Raw genomic sequence first — 19,118 nt, 5'->3', positions numbered from 1 at the left:
TTGATCTTTAAATTCTATTGACTTGAGTGTTCATGTGTCTCATATAGTGTCAGTAGCACACAAACTGCTAAGTTTGGTGTCTTGCATGCATTGTTAATTGATTCCTGTTGCATTTTGATTATTAAAAATCCAAAAATATTTTTAATTTGTGTCTTTTCAAGTCAATGATACAAAGAATTGAAGATTCAGAACATACTGCAGAGGAATTATACAGAAAAAGCTGAGCATTCAAAAATGCCCAGTGAAGAAGGCAGACTGGCGTTTAAACGCCAGCCAGGGTACCTGGTTGGGCGTTTAACGCCCAAAGAGGTAGCATTTTGGGCGTTAAACGCCAGAATGTATACCATTCTGGGCGTTTAACGCCAGGATGGTGCTAGGAGGAAGATTTTGTTTTCAAAATCAATTTTTTTTCAAGTTTTCAAAGTTTTTCAAAACCAAATCTTTTTCAAATCATATCTTTTCAATCAAATGTTTTCAAAATCAATTTCTTTCCTTTTTCAAAGATACTTACCAACAATTAATGATTTGATTGAACATTTTTTGCCTTTTCTATTAAGAAAGGTTTATGTTTGAATCATATCTTTTCTTGTTAGGCAAGTCATTAATATTTTTTTAAAAATCATATCTTTTCAAATTGTTTTCAAATCATATCTTCTCAATCACATCTTTTTAAAACCATAACTTTTCAATCAAATCTTTTTAACCTCATCTTTTTCAAAATAGTTTTCAACCAAATCTTTTTAACTTCTAATTTCAAAATCTTTTTCAAAAATCACTTTAATTCTTCCCCACTTTCAATTTTCGAAAATTATCAATCAATTTTTAAAATGTTTTTGACATCTTTCTAATTAATTTTCGAAAATCCTCTTCCCTCCTTCTCACATCCTTCTATTTATGGAGTACTACTCCTTCTTAATGCACAATTCGAACTCTAACTAATCAAGTTCGAATTCTTCTACCTTTTTTTCTTCTATTTTTCTTTTCCTCTGACACTTCAAGGAATCTCTGTACTGTGACATAGAGGATTCCACATTTCTCTTGTTCTCTTCTCTTTCATATGAGCAGGAGCAGAGACAAAGGCATTCTTGTTGAAGCTGACCCTGAACCCGAGAGAACCTTGAAGAGAAAGCTAAGAGAAGCTAAAGCACAACTCTCTTTAGAGGACCTGACCGAATTCTTCAAGGAAGAAGAACACATGGCAGCCGAAAACAACAACAATGCCAACAATGCAAGAAAGGTGCTGGGTGACTTCACTGCACCTACTCCTGATTTTTATGGGAGAAGCACCTCTATCCCTGCCATTGGAGCAAACAACTTTGAGCTTAAGCCTCAATTAGTTTCTCTAATGCAACAGAATTGCAAGTTCCATGGACTTCCAATGGAAGATCCTCATCAGTTCTTAGCTGAATTCTTGCAAATCTGTGACACAGTCAAGACTAATGGGGTTAACCCTGAGGTCTACAGACTGATGCTATTCCCTTTTGCTGTAAGAGACAGAGCTAGAATATGGTTGGATTCTCAACCTAAAGAAAGCCTGGACTCTTGGGAAAAGCTAGTCAATGCCTTCTTGGCAAAGTTCTTTCCACCACAAAGATGGAGTAAGCTTAGAGTGGAAGTCCAAACCTTCAGACAGAAGGATGGAGAATCCCTCTATGAAGCTTGGGAAAGATACAAACAATTAATCAGAAGATGTCCCTCAGACATGCTTTCTGAATGGAGCATCATAGGTATTTTCTATGATGGTCTCTCTGAACTATCCAAGATGTCTTTGGATAGCTCTGCTGGAGGATCTCTTCATCTGAAGAAGACGCCTGCAGAAGCTCAAGAATTGATTGAAATGGTTGCAAATAACCAATTCATGTACACTTCTGAAAGGAATCCTGTGAACAATGGGACTAGTCAGAAGAAAGGAGTTCTTGAGATTGACACTCTGAATGCCATATTGGCTCAGAACAAGATATTGACTCAACAAGTCAATTTGATTTCTCAAAGTCTGTCTGGAATGCAAAATGCACCAAACAGTACTAAGGATGCTTCATCTAAGGAAGAAGCTTATGATCCTGAGAACCCTTCCATGGAAGAGGTGAATTACCTAGGAGAACCCTATGGAAACACCTATAATTCTTCATGGAGAAATCACCCAAATCTCTCATGGAAGAATCAAGAGAGACCTCAACAAGGTTTCAATAACAATAATGGTGGAAGAAACAGGTTTAGCAATAGCAAGCCTTTTCCATCATCTTCTCAGCAACAGACAGAGAGTTCTAAGCAGAATACTTCTGACTTAGCAACAACGGTCTCTGATCTAATAAAGACCACTCAAAGTTTCATGAATGAAACAAGGTCCTCCATCAGAAATTTGGAAGGACAAGTGGGTCAGCTGAGCAAAAAAGTTACTGAACTCCCTCCTAGTACTCTCCCAAGTAATACAGAAGAAAATCCAAAAGGAGAGTGCAAAGCCATAACCATGGCCAAACGTGGAGAGGAAAGAGAGGAGGAGGACGCCACTGAGGAAGACCTCAGTGGGCGTGTACCAATCTCCTCTGAGTTCCAATGGGAATCTGAGGCTCAAAATGAGACCATAGAGATTCCATTGGACTTACTTCTGCCATTCATGAGCTCTGATGAGTATTCTTCCTCTGAAGAGGATGAGTATGTCACTGAAGAGCAAGTTGCTAAATACCCTGGAGCAATCATGAAGCTAAATGACAAGTTATTTGGAAATGAGACTTGGGAGGATGAACCTCCCTTGCTCACCAAAGAACTGGATGACTTGTCTAGGCAGAAACTGCCTCAAAAGAGGCAGGATCCTGGGAAGTTTTCTATACCTTGTACCATAGGCACCATGACCTTCAAGAAGGCCTTGTGTGACTTAGGGTCAAGTGTAAACCTTATGCCCCTCTCTGTAATGGAGAAATTAGGGATCTTTGAGGTGCAAGCTGCAAGAATCTCATTAGAGATGGCAGACAATTCAAGAAAACAAGCTCATGGACTTGTAGAGAATGTTTTGGTGAAGATTGAAGACCATTACATCCCTACTGATTTCATAGTCCTAGAGACTGGGAAGTGCATGGATGAATCCATCATCCTTGGCAGACCCTTCCTAGCCACAGCAAAGGCTGTGATTGATGTTGATAGAGGAGAGTTGATCATTCAAGTGAATGGAGAATCCTTGGTGTTTAAGGCCCAAGGACATCCCTCTATCATCATGGAGAGGAAGCATGAAGAGCTTCTCTCAAAACAGAGCCAAGCAGAGCCCCCACAGTCAAATTTTAAGTTTGGTGTTGGGAGGCCACAACCAAACTCTAAGTTTGGTGTTGAACCCCCACATTCAAACTCTAAGTTTGGTGTTGGGAGGTTCCAACACGGTTCTGAGTATTTCTGAGGCTCATTGAGAGTCCTCTGTCAAGCTAATGACATTAAAGAAGCGCTTGTTGGGAGGCAACCCAATGTTTTATAGTTAACCATTTTCTTTTGTTATTTTATCTTTTTTGTAGGTTGATGATCATAAGAAGTCACAAAAACAATAAAAAAGCAAAAACAGAATGAAAAACAGGAAGAAAAACAGCACACCCTGGAGGAGAAGAAGCTGGCGTTCAAACGCCAGTAATGCTAGCTGTTGGGCGTTTAACGCCCAGTCTGGCACCATTCTGGGCGTTTAACGCCAGAAAGGGGCACCAGACTGGCGTTAAACGCCAGTAAAGGGCAACAACCTGGCGTTAAACGCCAGGAATGGGCACCAGCCCGGCGTTTAACGCCAGAAATAGCTCAAAACGTGATTTTGAGCAACATTTGGTGCAGGGATGACTTTTCCTTGACACCACAGGATCTGTGGACCCCACAGGACCCCACCATCACTCTCTCTTCTTCCCCCATTCACCAATCACCTCAATACCTCTTCCCCAAAAACCCTTCACCTATCAAATCCCATCTTTCTCTTCACCACTCAAATCCATCCTTCATAAAACCCCACCAACCTCACCCTTCAAATTCAAACCACTTTCCCTCCCAAACCCACCCATAATGGCCGAACCATTACCCCCCCTCTCTCCTATATATACCCTTCTTCAACCCTTCATTTTCACACAACCTAAACACCCCTTCTTTCCCTTCTTGGCCGAACACACCACCTTCCCCCTCTTCCTCATTTCTTCTTCTTCTACTCTCTTCTTTCTTCTTTTGCTCGAGGACGAGCAAACATTTTAAGTTTGGTGTGGTAAAAGCGTTGCTTTTTCGTTTTTCCATAACCATTTATGGCATCCAAGGCCGGAGAAACCTCTAAAAAGAGGAAAGGGAAGGCAAAAGCTTCCACCTCCGAGTCATGGGAGATGGATAGATTCCTCTCAAGGGTGCATCAAGTCCACTTCTATGAAGTTGTGGCCTTGAAGAAGGTGATCCCCGAGGTCCCCTTTTCACTCAAAAAGGGTGAATATCCGGAGATCCGCCATGAGATCCGAAGAAGAGGTTGGGAAGTACTTACCAACCCCATTCAACAAGTCGGAATCTTGATGGTTCAAGAGTTCTATGCCAATGCATGGATCACCAAGAACCATGACCAAAGTGTGAACCCGAATCCAAAGAATTATCTCACTATGGTTCGGGGGAAATACTTGGATTTTAGTCCGGAGAGTGTGAGGGTGGCGTTCAACTTGCCTATGATGCAAGGAGATGAGCATCCTTACACTAGAAGGGTCAACTTTGATCAAAGGTTGGACCAAGTCCTCACAATCATATGTGAAGAGGGCGCACAATGGAAGCAAGATTCAAGAGGAAAGCCGGTTCAATTGAGAAGGCATGACCTCAAGCCCGTGGCTAGAGGATGGTTAGAGTTCATACAACGCTCAATCATTCCCACTAGCAACCGGTCCGAAGTTACCATAGACCGGGCCATCATGATCCATAGCATCATGATTGGAGAAGAAATAGAAGTTCATGAGGTTATAGCCCAAGAACTCTACAAGGTGGCGGACAAGACCTCCACTTTGGCAAGGTTAGCCTTTCCTCATCTCATCTGTCACCTCTGTTATTCAGTTGGAGTTGACATAGAAGGAGATACCCCCATTGATGAGGACAAGCCCATCACCAAGAAAAAGATGAAATACACAAGAGACCCCTCTCATCAAGAAATCCTTGAGATACCTCAAGGGATGCACTTTCCTCCACAAAACTATTGGGAGCAATTAAACACCTCCCTAGGAGAATTGAGTTCCAACATGGGACAACTAAGGGTGGAGCATCAAGAACACTCCATTCTCCTCCATGAAATTAGAGAAGACCAAAGAATCATGAGGGAGGAGCAACAAAGACAAGGAAGAGACATTGAGGAACTCAAGCACTCCATAGGATCTTCAAGAGCAAGAAAGAGCCGCCATCACTAAGGTGGACCCGTTCCTTGATTTCCTTGTTCTTTATTCTTCTGTTTTTCGATTTTTATGCTTTATGTTTGTCCATGTTTGTGTCTTGTGATCATTAGTGTCTTAGTGTCTATGCCTTAAAGTTATGAATGTCCTATGAATCCATCACCTTTCTTGAATAAAAACGTGCTTAATTGAAAAGGAAAGAATTGCATGAATTCTGAATTTTATAATAGTTTAATTATTTTGATGTGGTGGCAACACTTTTGTTCTCTGAATGTATGCTTGAACAGTGCATATGTCTTTTGAATTTGTGGTTCATGAATGTTGGCTCTTGAAAGAATGATGAAAAAGGAGACATGTTACTGAGGATCTGAAAAATCATTAAAAAAATGATTCTTGAAGCAAGAAAAAGTAGAAAAAAAGAGAGAAAAAGCAAACGAAAAAAAAAATTTCGAAAAAGAAAGAAATAAAGTTGAGATCCAAGGCAAATAAGAGTGTGCTTAAGAACCCTGGACACCTCTAATTGGGGACTTTAGCAAAGCTGAGTCACAATCTGAAAAGGTTCACCCAATTATGTGTCTGTGGCATGTATGTATCCGGTGGTAATACTGGAAGACAGAGTGCTTTGGGCCACGGCCAAGACTCAAGAAATAGCTATGTTCAAGAATCATCATACTTTACTAGGAGAATCATTAACACTATCTGGATTCTGAGTTCCTAAAGAAGCCAATCATTCTGAATTACAAGGGATAGAGTGAGATGCCAAAACTATTCAGAGACAAAAAGTTAAAAGCCCCGCTCATCTAATTAATACTGATCTTCATAGATGTTTTTGGAGTTCATTGCATATTCTCTTCTTTTTATCTTATTTGATTTTCAGTTGCTTGGGGACAAGCAACAATTTAAGTTTGGTGTTGTGATGAGCGGATAATTTGTATACTTTTTGGCATTGTTTTTAGTATGTTTTTGTTATGATTTAGTAAGTTTTTATTATATTTTTATTAGTTTTTAATTAAATTTCACTTTTCTGGACTTTACTATGAGTTTGTGTGTTTTTCTGTGATTTCAGGTATTTTCTGGCTGAAATTGAGGGACCTGAGCAAAAATCTGATTCAGAGACCAAAAAAGGACTGCAGATGCTGTTGGATTCTGACCTCCCTGCACTCGAAGTGGATTTTCTGGAGCTACAGAAGCCCAATTGGCGCGCTCTCAACGGCGTTGGAAAGTAGACATTCTGGGCTTTCCAGCAATATATAATAGTTCATACTTTGCCCAAGATTTGATGGCCCAAACCGGCGCTCAAAGTCACCTACAGAAATTCCAGCGTTAAACGCCGGAACTGGCATAAAATTTGGAGTTAAACGCCCAAACTGGCATGAAAGCTGGCGTTTAACTCCAGAAAAAGTCTCTACACGAAATTCCTTCATTGCTCAGCCCAAGCACACACCAAGTGGGCCCGGAAGTGGATTTTTATGTCATTTACTCATCTATGTACTAGTTTTCTATAAGTAGGACCTTTTACTATTGTATTAAAAAGACTTTGGGGGTAGCTATCTTTGTTATATGCTATCTTAGACCATTGGGAGGCTGGCCATTCGGCCATGCCTAGACCTTGTTCTTATGTATTTTCAACGGTGGAGTTTCTACACACCATAGATTAAGGTGTGGAGCTCTGCTGTACCTCGAGTATTAATGCAATTACTATTGTTCTTCCATTCAATTCCGCTTGTTCTTTGTCCAAGATATCACTTGTTCTTCAACATGATGAAGGTGATGATTGACGCCCATCACCATTCTCACCCATGAACAAGGTGACTGACAACCATTCTTGTTCTACAAGCATCTGAGGCTTAGTGAATATCTCTTGGATTCCTGATTGCACGATGCATGGTTGATCGCCTGACAAACGAGCCAACCATTCCGTGAGATCAGAGTCTTCGTGGTATAGGCAGGACCTGATGGCGGCATTCAAGAGAATCCGAAAGGTCTAAACCTTGTCTGTGGTATTCTGAGTAGGATTCAATGACTGAATGACTGCGACGTACTTCAAACTCCTGAGGGCGGGGCGTTAGTGACAGACGCCAAAAGAATCAATGGATTCTATTCCGGTCTGATTGAGAACCGACAGATGAATTCCGCTATGCTGTGACGGAGCATATGCAATCGCTTTCACTGAGAGGATGGGAGGTAGCTGCTGACAACAGTGAAACCCTACACGAGCTTGCCATGGAAAGGAGTAAGAAGGATTGGATGAAGGCAGTAGGAAAGCAGAGAGACGGAAGGGAAGGCATCTTCATACGCTTGTCTGAAGCTCTTACACCAATGATATACATAAGTATCACTATCTTTATCTTTACATTATTTTCGTTCATCATCATATACAATTGAGTTTGCCTGACTAAGATTTACAAGATGACCATAGCTTGCTTCAATGCTAACAATCTCCATGGGATCGACCCTTACTCACGTAAGGTATTACTTGGACGACCCAGTGCACTTGCTGGTTAGTTGTGCGAAGTTGTGTAATGCCATGGAATTGAACCACCAAGTTTTTGGAGTTCATGACCAGGGATTATGAGAGTTGTGAAAAGTATTGTTCACAATTTCGCGCACCAGCTACAATCACAAAAGAGATGTAAATGATTGATGCTTCTATCTAGCTCATTTTATGAAATCTTTTTCTTATAATTCTTCCTTGAAACAAGCTTTTGATTTTTTTTTTTTAGCTTTGCCTTTTGGGTGCTTTGCCCCATGAGTTGATAACAAAGCTACGACTTCTAAATGCTTTGTTTTCAAGTATTACCACTTGATACATAAGCACCACAAGCATTTAATTAGAGGACTTCATTAAGCTCATCATTTTTTTTCTTTTCTTGACTCTCTAATCATTGATGCTCAGAACTTTGAGCTTTGAGGGAGTGCTTTTGCACTTGAGCCTAGCCTTGACTTCTAAGTGTTTTGTTTTCAAGCATTTGGCTTGATACATAAACACCACAAGCACTTAACAAATAAATTGCCATTGGTACTCAGAGCCTTCAACTTTCTCATTCTTTCCCTTTTTCTTTTCTTGCTTTAATTGTATTTGCTTCTTCAAGGTTTTCATGATTTCAAAAGATTTCACAAAATGTACTAGATGAAAAACTTCAATTAAATAAAATCCAATGCAATTGAGCAACAATCAATCATACTAGCTTTCCAATACTTGTATGCACATGCTAAATTCTTCTTTAATTCCTTGTTTGTTTATGATCATGATGCTTTTTTTGCTTTTGAACTCACAGGATTCAAGTTGGTAGTCATAATGGTACAGCACCATGTTATAATTCAAAATTCAAGCTATGCTTTATTCATACCACACATGCATATAGAGAAAATAAAGACAATCATGCAATTTAAGTGCTGGAAACAAATGAGAAGAAAAGGAACACTACAACCTTGTAGTTCATCTTCATTATTGTTGTCCTTTTTCCTCTATTCTTCCTCTTTCCCTTGCCAAACTTAGAATACTTGCTCATCCTCAAGCAACAATTAGAACAATGGCTATGGGGCTACGATGGATCATGAATGTCTTATACAATGAAATGTTAGTAGCACATGTGTTTCAAGCAAGCAAAATTTAAGATAAAAATCAAGGCACAAGAGACAGAGACATTGTGATTGCAAACATAAGAGGGTGTGCATGATACATTGCATAAAAAATAAGTGGCACACCAAACTTAGTGTGACACTTTCACTTGAAATTAATGCAAGTATCTAGTAAGCATTGGAACCAAATTTTGTTGCATAGCAACACCAAACTTAAAATGCAACCATATGTCAATTTATTTGAACTAAAACTAAACAAAAGAAACTGTTATTTGTTGAATATAATCACCAAATGAAGAGTTTGTCATGAATAAGGATGTCTTGGTGATGTATTAACAAAAACAGTTAATAAAAGAAAACAAAAAAATAAAATAAAAAAAGTGACTAAAACAAAGAGAATGCAAACGAAATGTCAAAACAAAAGAAAAATAACAATGCAAAGGCAATATGATTATGCAGACAAGTGATGTTGCTGGATGAGTTGCATAGAAAAATAAGTGGCACACCAAACTTAGAATCTTAGTGTGACACTTTCATGTAGAATTGATGCAATCATCCAAAGGAATTGAAAACAATTTGTTGCAGGGCAACACCAAACTTAGAATGTGATCATATGCCAATTTATTGAAATTTAAACAAGGCAAGGAAAGAGAATAAACCAAGCAGAGAAATGAAATGTTACCTAAGGTTGGGTTGCCTCCCAACAAGTGCTCTTTTAGTGTCATTAGCTTGACATATTGTTCTTCACTTTCTTCCTCTTCTTCCAGTTTGTTAAGAGGAATGACCTCAAGGGGGGAGAAGATTCAGCTACTGTCCCTTGTCTTGGCCTTTCCTCAGCAAGCTTCCTTTTGCAAATGGCTTGATTGATCTTGCTTGCTGGATCAGGGACAGGATTAGTACTCTTGTTAGTTGCCTTCACTTCTTTGGATTCAAGTCTTGGTAGTTGTGTGATTGTTGGAGTGTTTTCTTCATTAAGAGTCTTTTGAATTGGTGGTTCCATGAGTCCTTCTTCTATGCAACTCTCTGCTTCAATTGAGGGTGACTTCTCTTGAGTGTCTTCCTCACTTTCTTGATCCTCCACTTCTTCCTTGTCACCTCAAGTGCAGTTTCATTTTCAACCACCTCATTCTTCATTGAAAGTTCACTTGATGCAGTGGCCTCCTTATCTTGCTCTTCCACTTTCTCCTTCACATCCATCAATTGGCCTTTATTTTCCTTGCTCAGTGGTTCTAAGCTCCTCCTTGTTTGCTCTAAGGGCCCATTCATTTTCTTGAAGATGATTTCTTTCCAGGATTGGGATTGTGTGTATCTTTCCACGAGTTTTCTATGTATTTCAATGGCTTGGCATCGGCTTTTTAAGGGTTCTTTGGACCATTGAAGGTAATCCTCGTCTGCTGGTTCAAGAGATGAAGGTAGAGAGTAATTTTGGTGACATGGATGTGTTGTGGTGAAGTTGTGTTGAGGGGTGTGGAATGAGTTGTGTGATTGATGGGATGACTTGTATGGATTTTGGAGGAAACTTTGTGTTGAGGCATAATCAAGTGATGAAGAACTTTCAAATGAGAAACCGGGACATGAGGGTGGATGCTCTTTCATTCCTTGGTAATACTCCCAGCCACCATTAGAATAATGACTTGCATCTTTTTGTGGTGGTGAAAAATATCCCATATGATTTTCTTTCTCATCTTGTGTTTCTGAAGCATTTCTCCATGGATTGGAGTGCTCAGAATCTGTGATCTCTTGGTGATATTCCCAACCACCTTTAGAGATTGGTGATGGTGGGTAATATCCCATAAAATTTGTTTGATCATAAGATGAGTTGAACTCCATTTAAATTTTGGAAAACACAACACCAAGGAAAATTGAAATTACTCATATCAGAGATGAGAATTTCTTAGTGAGGCAAAAATTCAAACACCTTGGTTTCACTTTAAAACAGAGAACAAAAACAAAAAAATCCTTGATCTAGACTTCTCACCCACTTAATAATTGTTGATCTAATCAATCCCCGGCAACGGCGCCAAAAACTTGATGGTGTTTTTGCGGAAAACCGAATTTCCAACACACAAATCCAACTGGCAAGTATACCGGGTCGTATCCAGTAGTAATAACTCACAAGAGTGAGGTCGATCCCACAGGGATTGATGGATTGATACGTAAAAATTTAATTTCACGTAATTTCTGGCAAGTATACCGGGTCGTATCAAGTAGTAAAACTCACTTAGAGTGAGGTCGATCCCACGAGGATTGGTAGATTAAGCAACTTTAGTTAAATGGTAAATTTAGTCAAGCAAACATGGTTTTGATTTTATGAGCATTGTGACTTTTGAACATAATTGCAGGAATTTAAATGGCAAGGAATTCAAAGAACGGAAATATAGAAATAAAATGAAAGTAAATAACTGAAACTTAAAATGCAAGAAACTTAAATGACATCAAAGATAAATTGCAAGGAATTAAAGGTTGCAGAAATTTAAAGAGCATAAGAGCAAGAGCAAGAAATAAAGAGACAGAATGTAGATGACAAGAAAAATAAATTGCACGAATGTAAAAGGGAGATGGGGTGATGGGTGTTCAAACAACTAAGAGCAAAAGAAATAAGAATTAATGATGGAGAGGATCATTAGGGATCAGAGATGCAAATTCTCATGAATTGATGTTGATCAATTCCTTCTCAATCATGGGTATAGATCCATGGCAAGTGGGTAATTGAATCCCAATCTCTTGGTGATTCAATTTCTCTCAACATAACCAATTGCCACTCTCGTGATCTAATTGTTCATGAGAAGAGATGAAGCTCAATTTCTAATCCAAGCCACACAATGTCCATAATCTCAACTAAGGGAGGTTACATCTCACATACCAACCAAAGTGTATTGATCAAGGAAATCATGAAAGGATAAACTCTAAACTGAATTATGTGACTCCTTTTCCAAATTCACCACATAATTCATATAGATTAATCCCTCTCTCGATGGTGATTGAATCTTTGAAGAACAAGAGTTTCCTCTTGGATTAACCACTTGAATTAAGAAGGAGAAGAAGAGTTATCAATGCATTCAAATAAACAGAGCTCTTCCCCCTAATGAAAAGGGAATTAAGTGATCATTGCTCTCAACTGAAAACTAAATTGCATGAAATTAAAGTGCATGAAAATAAAGAGTGAGACTTCAAAACAGAAATTGAGAATTCAAGAATTCATAAATGAAAACTACAAATTAAACTACACTACTACTAAGGAAGAAGAGAAGGGAAAGTGAAGAAGAGTGTATGAAGGGGAGGGGTCCGAAGACCCACTCTCAATGGAGTGTGCCAATTCACAGAATTTCCAATTGGTCTCCTCCGTATCCCTTCAATCCAACCCCCAATTCTATGAAACTATGGCCTTTATATAGGCTTTTCTAAATTACAAATTGAAATGAAATTAAAAGCAAATTACAATTAAATGAAAATCAACTATTCTAGATGATTCTTGTGGCCTTGATTGGTTGAGATTTGTGGGCTTTGCTTGCTTGAGGTTGGATTAGCTTCATGAAGGAATTCTTGTCAAACAGGGCTCATTTTCACTGCTTTGGCCCAATGAGGGCGTTACTAGCAAACACGCCAGTACAAATGCATGTTGGCAACGTGCATGGCAATTTCCTGGGAGTGGAACATGGTCCTTGGGCGTTGTTGCCCAAGTTGTTGCTAACAACTTGCTTTTCTTCTTCTTGGCTCCACTTTCATGCTTAATGTTGCCCAGAATTTGAGTGTCAATCCTTTGCTTCAATATGGACTATCATACATCATTGAAAAGCTCAGAGTGTCTTCTTCCTAATGCACTTGAAATCATCTTAATTGGAGCTTTGTAGCTCAAATTATGCTTCCTCAAAGAAGGTAAGGTTAGGCTGCCAAGTTTGTTGGAGTTGTTGCTAAACACGCCCCTCTCTTCCAAGTTGGCAACGTGCCAAACCTCCCAAGGCTGAGACATGGGGCTGGCGTTGTTGCTAAACATGCCCCCTTGCTGGCACGTTGGCAACGTGCTCGTGCTCCCTCCAGGGCTAGTTTCTAGCTTCCTCAAATTTCAACCTCATTTTCTTGTTTTTGGGACCTAAAGATGACTCTGATTCAAGCTTCCATTTCATGCTTCACTATAGACTATTGTATATGGTTAAAAAGCTCTGTATGTCAGCTTTCCGACGCAACTGGAATCACTCAATTTGGATCTCTGTAGCTCAAGTTATGCTCCATTGAAGGAGACATGGTCAGGCTGCCAAAATCGCACACGTTTTTGGTGAAAACGCCCTTGTTTCCAGCGTTGGTAACGCCAGCTTTTGAGGCTTCAAAATGAATGACAACCCCATACTATGATATATGGTTGGAAAGCTCTGGATGTCTACTTTCAAATGCCGTTGGAATCACCTCATTTGGAGTTTTGTAGCTCAAGATATACTCTATTGAATGAGGTAAGGTCAGACTGCCTTGTTGGAGTTGTTGTGGATAACGCCCCTATATTCCAAGTTGACAATGCCAGCTTCCTTTTCTTGGACATGCTCCATGCTTGGGCGTTGTTACCAACACTGTAGCTCTCCCTGAAGTTGGCAACGTGCTCGACTACTCTTCAAGGCTCCATTCTTGTTGCTTGGCGTTGCCTTGAATAACGCCTATGGTTCCTGGCGTTGGCAACGCCAGCTCCTCTTCCTCCAGGGCCAAGCCTTGCTTGTGTGGCGTTGCCTAGGGACACGCCTATGGTTCCTGGCGTTGGCAACGCCCTTGACACTCTCCTTGGCTCAGCTCTTTGCTTGCCTGCGTTGCCATCAAACACTCACTCCTTTCTCCAAGTTGGCAACACCCAAGTGTGCTCTCCAGGGCTACCTTGGCGTTGCCTTCAACAACTCACCTTTTCTCCAAGTTGGCAACGCCAACATTTGCTCTCCAGGGCTGCCTTGGCGTTACCTTCAACAACTCACCCTTTTCTCCAAGTTGGCAACGTGCAAGTCCTCTGCCTCCTTGCCAAGCTTGATGTATTCTCAAGGCTTCTTGCTCCAATTCTTGCTCCATGACCTTCTTGCTTCATTACCTATCATTAACCAAACAATTTGCTTCAAAGTTTTGCCATTCTATGCAACAATTTTCAAGAGATTCATTCATGCTAATTCATTTGTCAACTCCTTGAATTCTTTGCACAAATATGGCCAAATTCCACCTAGTTCTTGGTTCATGAATGCATGGAGAGAAAACTCACACAAATGCTTGTTTATTTCAAAGAAAGTGAATGAAATTAAGCTAAAACTACTTAAACTAACTAGCTAATATAGCAAAGATGCAAATGCATCACAACACCAAACTTAAACCTTGCTTGTCCTCAAGCAAGAAAAGAATCAAGCAATAGAGATTGACAATCCAAAGTAAGAAGAATAGCAACTCAATGTTCATGGTAAGCTAGTTTTCTAAGCATGCTACAATCACAAAAGAAATGTAAATGATTGATGCTTCTATCTAGCTCAATTTATGAAATCTTTTTCTTATATTTCTTCCTTGAAACAAGCTTTTGATTTTCTTATTAGCTTCTCCTTTTGGGTGCTTTGCCCCATGAGTTGATAACAAAACTACGACTCTAAATGCTTTGTTTTCAAGTATTACCACTTGATACATAAGCACCACAAGCATTTAATTAGAGGACTTCGTTAAGCTCGTTTATTTTTTTTTCTTGACTCTCTAATCATTGATGCTCAGAGCCTTGAGCTTTGAGGGAGTGCTTTTGCACTTGAGCCTAGCCTTGACTTCTAAGTGTTTTGTTTTCAAGCATTTTACTTGATACATAAACACTACAAGTACATAACAATGAAATTGTCATTGGTACTCAGAGCCTTCAGCTTTCTCATTCTTTCCCTTTTTCTTTTCTTGCCTTAATTGCATTTGCTTCTTCAAGGTTTTCATGATTTTCAAAAGATTTCACAAAAAGTCCTAGATGAAAACTTCAATTAAATAAAATCTAATGTACTTGAGCAACAATCAATCATACTAGCTTTCCAATATTTGTATGCACATGCTAAGTTCTTCTTTCATGCCTTGTTTGTTTATGATCATGATGCTTTATTGCTTTTGAATTCACAAAACTCAAGTTGGTAGTCATAATGCCACAGCAGCATATTGCGATTTAGAAATCAAACTATGCCCATTCATATCTCACATGTATACAGAGAAGGTAATAAGACAATCATGCAATTTAAAGTGCTGGAAACAAATGAGAGGAAAAAGAACTTTACAACCTTGTAATTTATCTTCTCTATTGCTGTCCTTTTCCTCATTTTCTTTCCCTTCCCACACCAAACTTAGAATGATTGCTTGTCCTCAAGTAACAATTAGAACCGTGGCTATGGGGCTAAGATAGATCATGAATGTCTTACACAATGAAACATTAGTAGCACATGTGTTTCAAGCAAACAAAATTAAAGATAACAATTAAGGCACAAGAGACAGAGACATTTTGATTGCAAACTTAAGAAGGTGAGCACAATACATTGCATAAAAGATAAGTGGCACACCAAACTTAGTGTGACACTTTCACTTGGAATTAATGCAAGTATCCAGTAAAGATTGGAAACAAATTTTGTTGCATAGCAACACCAAACTTAGAATGCAATCATATGTCAATTTATTTGAATTAAAACTAAGCAAATGAAACTGTTGTATGTTAAATACAATCACCAAGCTAAGAATCTTTCATGAATAAGGATCTCTTGGTAATGTATTAACAAAAACAGTTAATAAGCAAACTAAATGAAAGCATTTAAAGATAGAAAAATAACTAAAGCAAGTAGAATAAAAAAGTGTCAAATCAAAAGAGAAAAATAAAACTGCAGAGGCATTATGATTATGCAGACAAGTAGTGTTGCTTGAATAAATTGCATAGAAAATAAATGGCACACCAAACTTAGAATTTTGGTGTGTCACTTTCATTTTTGATTTGATGCAATCATCCAAAAAGATTGAAAACAATTTGTTGCAAGGCAACACCAAACTTAGAATGTAACCATATGCCAATTTATTGAATTTAAATAAAACAAAGAACGAAAACAAAGCAGAGAAGAGAAATTATACCTATGGTTGACATGTTGTTCACTTTCTTCCTCTTCTTCCAGTTTGTTAATAGGAATGACCTTAAGGGGGGAGAAGATTCAGCTAGTGTCCCCTGTCTTGACCTCTCCTCAGCAAGCTTTCTTTTGTTAATGGCTTGATTGAGCTTGCTTGCTGGATCAGGGGGAGGATTGCTTGTGGTTGACCCTTTTTTCTTCATGAATGTTGTCCTTGGTAGCTTGGTCACAATCCTCTTCTTGGTGCTTTTGTTAATTACCTTCACTTCCTTGAATCCAAGTCTTGGTAGTTGTGTGATTGTTGGAGTCTTCTTTTCATCAAGAGTTCCTTGTAATAGTGGTTCAATGAGCTCTTCCTCTGTGTACTTCTCTGCTTCACTTGAGTGTGATTTCTCTTGAGTGTCTTCCTCACGTTCTTGCTCTTCCACTTCCTCTTTTACACTCAACATTTGCTTTAATAGCTCTTTCATGGAAGAGGTTTGTTGTTCTTCCCAAGATTTCTTCATCTCCTCTTCATATTTTTCGATCACCGATTCAAGGGAAATTTGTGAGGGTTGTGAATGTTCATGTTCCTTTATCACCTCAAGTTCAATTTCATTCTCAACCACCTCATTCTTCATTGGGATTTCACTTGGCATAAGAGCCTCTTTTTCTTGCTCTTCCAATTCCTCCTTTACAAATTGGTTTTCATCCTCAATATTTGGCAATCCTAAGTGTTTCCTTATTTTCTCTAAGTGCCCATCCATCTTCTTGCAGAGGATTTCTTGTTCTTTCCAAGATTCTAATAATTCTCTAGACCATTGAAGATGATCCTCAACTACTAGCTCCAAAGATGAAGGTTTAGAGTAATTTTGTGGATATGGATGTGTTGTGGTGAAGTCATTTTGGGGAGTATGGAAGGAGTTTTGTGAGTTGTGAAATGAATTTTGTGAATTTTGAAATGAGTTTTCTGTATAGTGAAATGAGTTTTGTGGTTGATGAATTGAATTGTATGAATTTTGGAAGGAATTTTGTGTTGAGGCAAACTCAAATGGTGAAGAATTTTGATATGAAAAATTTGGAGGTGAGGTTGGACAATTAAGAGGTGATGGCTCTTGATAAGTGGAATATGGGCTCTCAAATGCTTTCTGGTTTTGCTCCTCCCAGGCACAACTTGAAGAATTGTTGAAATCAGCATAGTATGGACAATCTTGTGGTCCTTGGGAGGGATCTTGCATGAATTTGTTGAAAGCATAATCAAGAGATGATGTCTCTTGATGAATAGCATTTGGAGAATTAAAATTCCCTTCCCAGCCATAGTTTGTGTCAATGTCATAACAGCATGGTTCACTTTGTGGCTCTGGGAGGAAATTCATTTCACTTGATTGTTCACACTCTTGTTGATATGCCCAAGCACCATGAGGGTAATGACATAAATCATTTTGTGGTTCTGAACAACATCTCATGTGATTAGCTTGATCAATTTGTGGCTCTGGAGCAAATCTCCATGGATTGGAGTGCTCAGAATTTGCAATTTCTTGGCGATACTCCCAGCCACCATTAGAATAATGACTTGAATCATTTTGTGGTGGTGAGAAATATCCCATATGATTCTCTTGCTCATCTTGTGGTTCTAAAGCATATCTCCAAGAATTGGAGTGCTCAGGATCTGTAATTTCTTGGTGATATTCCCAACCACCATTAGAATAGTCAATTGGTGATGGTGGGTGACATCCCAAAAAATTTGTTTGATCACAAGATGGGTTAAACTCCATTTGAATTTTGTAAAACACCACACCAAATAAAATTGAAATTCATGTCAGAGAGAAGAATTTCTTAGTGAGGCAATAACTCAAACACCTTAGTGTCAAAAAGAAAATAAAAAAAATTAAAAGAACTGTACAAAGCAAAAACAAAGAAAATGCTTAATCTAAACTACCATTCACTTAATCATTGTCAATCTTTTCCAATCCCCGGCAACGGCGCCAAAAACTTGATACGTAAAAATTTAATTTCACGTAATTTTCGGCAAGTATACCGGGTCGTATCAAGTAGTAAAACTCACTTAGAGTGAGGTCGATCCCACGAGGATTGGTAGATTAAGCAACTTTAGTTAAATGGTAAATTTAGTCAAGCAAACATGGTTTTGATTTTGTGAGCATTGTGACTTTTGAACATAATTGCAGGAATTTAAATGGCAAGGAATTCAAAGAACGTGAATATAGAAATAAAATGAAAGTAAATAACTGAAACTTAAAATGCAAGAAACTTAAATGACATCAAAGATAAATTGCAAGGAATTAAAGGTTGCAGAAATTTAAAGAGCATAAGAGCAAGAGCAAGAAATAAAGAGACAGAATGTAGATGACAAGAAAAATAAATTGCACGAATGTAAAAGGGAGATGGGGTGATGGGTGTTCAAACAACTAAGAGAAAAAGAAATAAGAATTAATGATGGAGAGGATCATTAGGGATCAGAGATGCAAATTCTCATGAATTGATGTTGATCAATTCCTTCTCAATCATGGGTATAGATCCATGGCAAGTGGGTAATTGAATCCCAATCTCTTGGTGATTCAATTTCTCTCAACATAACCAATTGCCACTCTCGTGATCTAATTGTTCATGAGAAGAGATGAAGCTCAATTTCTAATCCAAGCCACACAATGTCCATAATCTCAACTAAGGGAGGTTACATCTCACATACCAACCAAAGTGTATTGATCAAGGAAATCATGAAAGGATAAACTCTAAACTGAATTATGTGACTCCTTTTCCAAATTCACCACATAATTCATATAGATTAATCCCTCTCTCGATGGTGATTGAATCTTTGAAGAACAAGAGTTTCCTCTTGGATTAACCACTTGAATTAAGAAGGAGAAGAAGAGTTATCAATGCATTCAAATAAACAGAGCTCTTCCCCCTAATGAAAAGGGAATTAAGTGATCATTGCTCTCAACTGAAAACTAAATTGCATGAAATTAAAGTGCATGAAAATAAAGAGTGAGACTTCAAAACAGAAATTGAGAATTCAAGAATTCATAAATGAAAACTACAAATTAAACTACACTACTACTAAGGAAGAAGAGAAGGGGAAGTGAAGAAGAGTGTATGAAGG

At 38.6% G+C, this 19,118-nt stretch overlaps 1 non-coding gene across 1 annotated transcript; it reads right to left on the bottom strand.

Moving 5' to 3' along the window:
* Window positions 1-1,600: 1,600 nt before the first annotated feature.
* Window positions 1,601-1,708, bottom strand: LOC130953137 (small nucleolar RNA R71). The gene has a single exon (XR_009075310.1). It is a non-coding gene; the product is annotated as a small nucleolar RNA R71 (small nucleolar RNA).
* Window positions 1,709-19,118: the final 17,410 nt, after the last annotated feature.

The sequence above is a fragment of the Arachis stenosperma genome, chromosome 9, assembly GCF_014773155.1.
Source record: "Arachis stenosperma cultivar V10309 chromosome 9, arast.V10309.gnm1.PFL2, whole genome shotgun sequence".
In the NCBI taxonomy this organism is placed as follows: Eukaryota; Viridiplantae; Streptophyta; class Magnoliopsida; order Fabales; family Fabaceae; genus Arachis; species Arachis stenosperma.
This window is presented reverse-complemented; position numbering and strand designations above follow the sequence as displayed.